Below are 2,988 nucleotides of genomic sequence, written 5' to 3'. Positions count from 1 at the left end.
GCTGGAGTGCAATGGCGCGATCTCGGCTCACCGCAACCTCCGCCTCCCGGGTTCAGGCAATTCTCCTGCCCCAGCCTCCTGAGTCGCTGGGATTACAGGCACACGCCACCATGCCCAGCTAATTTTTTGTATTTTTAGTAGAGACGGGGTTTCACCGTGTTGACCAGGATGGTCTCGATCTCTTGACCTCGTGATCCACCCGCCTCGGCCTCCCACAGTGCTGGGATTACAGGCTTGAGCCACCGCGCCCGGCTAAATATCATGATATCTTAAAGATGAGAAACACTTTTCTTTTTTTGAGTTAGGGTCTCACTCTGTCACTAAGGCTGGTGTGCAGCAACACAATTTCAGCTCACTGCAACCTCGACCTGCTGGGCTCAAGTGATCCTCCCACCTCAGCCACCCAAGTAGCTGGGACTATAGGTGTGTGCCACCATGCCCAGCTAATTTGTTGTAGAGATGGGGTTTTACCATGTTGCCCAGGCTGGTCTTGAACATCTGAGTTCAAGCGAGCCTCCCTCCTGGGCCTCCTAAAGTGCTGGGATTACGAGTGTGAGCCATCATGCCCAGCTGAGAAACACTTCTAAAACCAAATACATATCATTGACTAATATATTAAATTATATAACACTTTATTTTAGGGTTTAAAAAATATCCTGGACTTTGGAAAATAAAGTAAAATGAGGATGGAACAGACTTCGGCTCTGCTAACACTGAAACTCCAGTCAAGTTGTAAACTGAGAAAGAATGTGTTGGAACTAGGAATTGCCCCATAGTCTTCACAGGTGAGTATGATGGATTAATGAATGGAAGTTCAGGAAACATTTCTTACCTTCACCTCAGTCCTTCATGCCCTGACTGAAGTCAAACAGTCACTGTGATCACTGTTCAAAGTGTAACCATTGAACAGCTGTAACCATTTAAGCTGTTAGCAGGTTTCCTCTGGAAAGGAAGTGGGCTCAGATCTTCAAATGCTAGGAGAGTCACGGGAGCAGAGATGATCTGTCTTGCTTCAGGGCTAGCCTTGCTTTCATGAGGTCTCTAAAATTTTCCCGTTTTAAAGAATCTTACTCTCTTACCAAGAATTAGCTCGATATATTTCGGAGAAAAACTAACCCTCACACCTTTTTCCATTGCATTGGCATTTTGTTGAAGTGACAAAAGTATTTTTTTTTTTTTTAAATACCAACTAACCACAAACCGATGTGCAGAAATTGGCAAGCGAAACACAGACAATCGGAATTTGAAAATCAAACCAGAAAAAAAAGAAAAAAACCTAAGTCCAGGAGACATGCAAGCAATTTGATAACTCACAGAGTATCCTCTTCATGTTTATAGGGTAAGACCCATGGACCAAACTTTAATTTTGGTAGTGCTCTGTAAAAATTACACAAGAGCCTGTTAAACCAAAATGCTGCTTGAAAGTGTTATCTTTGGTGATATGTCACTGATGCTGGATTTTTAAACCTCCTATCTTAAACACATGACTCATGTAGAGATTATATTTTGTCATAAGACTTCCTACTTCCTATTTGTGCTTAGTCTATTTCATAGCTTATAGCAATTATTATGGGACCATAGTTGGAGTTGAAATGTAACCAAAAATTATTATTCTATGAATATATTAAAGTTTAGCATAAAAATAGTTTGTAAGACTCTTGTTACCCAAATTAGTATTTAACATCTGACATGGACCAAAAAAATGACACATCAAAACAGAAATATAGCTAGGTAATCAAATCATATGTAACATCTATCTTTATTAGTATATATATGTGTATAATTTTTTTTTTTTTTTTAACAAACAGGGTCTCACTCTGTCACCCAGGCGGGAGTGCAGTGGTGCAGTCTCAGCTTACTGCAACCTCTGCCTTCCAGGCTCAAGTGATTCTCCAGCCTCAGCCTCCCGAGTAGCTGGGACTACAAACACGCCACCATGCCTGGCTAATTTTTGTATTTTTTTGTAGAGATGGGGTTTCACCACTGTTGCCCAGGCTGAGCTCAATTCCTGAGCTCAAAGTGATCCATCTGCCTCAGTCTCCCAAAGTCCTGGGATTACAAACTCAGTCTCTTTACTAGTATATCCTATTTACAACTCACTCTCTCTCTCTCTCTCTCTCTCTCTCTCTCTCTCTATATATATATATATATATATATATACATATTTTAAGATGGGGTTTCACCATATTAGCCAGGATGGTCTCAATCTCCTGATCCCGTGATCCACCTCCCAAAGTGCTGGGATTACAACTATGAGCCACCATGCCTGGCCAACTATAGTTTATTACTTGTTTCTAAATATTGCTGTCTTTTGCTAGGAAACTTAAAACCTTAAAGAACATCATTTGTGAGCTCCCAGTTGGCACAAATTACATAAAGTACTCTACACATATTTTTATTTTCTTAACTTTTTGTTATAACAAGTGAAAAATGTGAAAATCAACTGAACAAGCTTTTATGTTGAAAAGTATGCTTAAACGATCCTGGTGATCATGGTGTTCTAGTAAGAAAAGTGCTTTGCTAGCATATGGCACATGAATATTTGAAATCTTGCTACTCTTTTCTTATATTCTGCCCTGAACCCAAATGAAGATTAAAAAGAAAAAAAAGGTAAAAGTAAGAAAGAACCTTTGGTGACTCAGGTGGCCTCAGATATACCAGTCACAAAAACTTGCAAGCAGGCTCTAGAAGACCTCACTGCATCCTTATGTTAGAGTCTTAAACAGTCTACACCAGGGGTTGGTAAATGTTTCCTATAAAGCACCAGATAGTAAATATTTTATGGTACTATGCAACTCTCCACAGTAGCATGGAAGCAGCCATAGACAATATGTAACTGAATGAGTGTGTTGTGTTCCAGTAATACTTTATAGATACAGAAATTCACTTAAAGTCCATATCATTTTCACATGCCATTAAATATTATTCTGGTTTTTTTGGGAGGGGGGACAGGGTCTGTCACCCAGGCTAGAGAGCAGTGGCACCATC

The 2,988-nt window shown here is 40.2% G+C and overlaps 1 long non-coding RNA gene across 2 annotated transcripts in view; it reads left to right on the top strand.

The window, feature by feature from the left end:
* Positions 1 to 1,643, top strand: part of LOC116564442 — a 33,593-nt gene extending 31,950 nt beyond the window's left edge. For both annotated transcript variants that reach the window (XR_004274895.1, XR_004274896.1), the window contains one exon: positions 642 to 1,643. This is a non-coding gene — a long non-coding RNA (uncharacterized LOC116564442). The remainder of the gene's footprint in view (positions 1 to 641) is intronic.
* Positions 1,644 to 2,988: the final 1,345 nt, after the last annotated feature.

The sequence above is a fragment of the Sapajus apella genome, unplaced genomic scaffold (genome assembly GCF_009761245.1).
Source record: "Sapajus apella isolate SASKATOON/1434 unplaced genomic scaffold, GSC_monkey_1.0 scaffold37, whole genome shotgun sequence".
Lineage (NCBI taxonomy): Eukaryota > Metazoa > Chordata > Mammalia > Primates > Cebidae > Sapajus > Sapajus apella.
The sequence above is the reverse complement of the archived record's forward strand: the minus strand, read 5'-3'. Positions and strand labels throughout refer to the sequence as shown.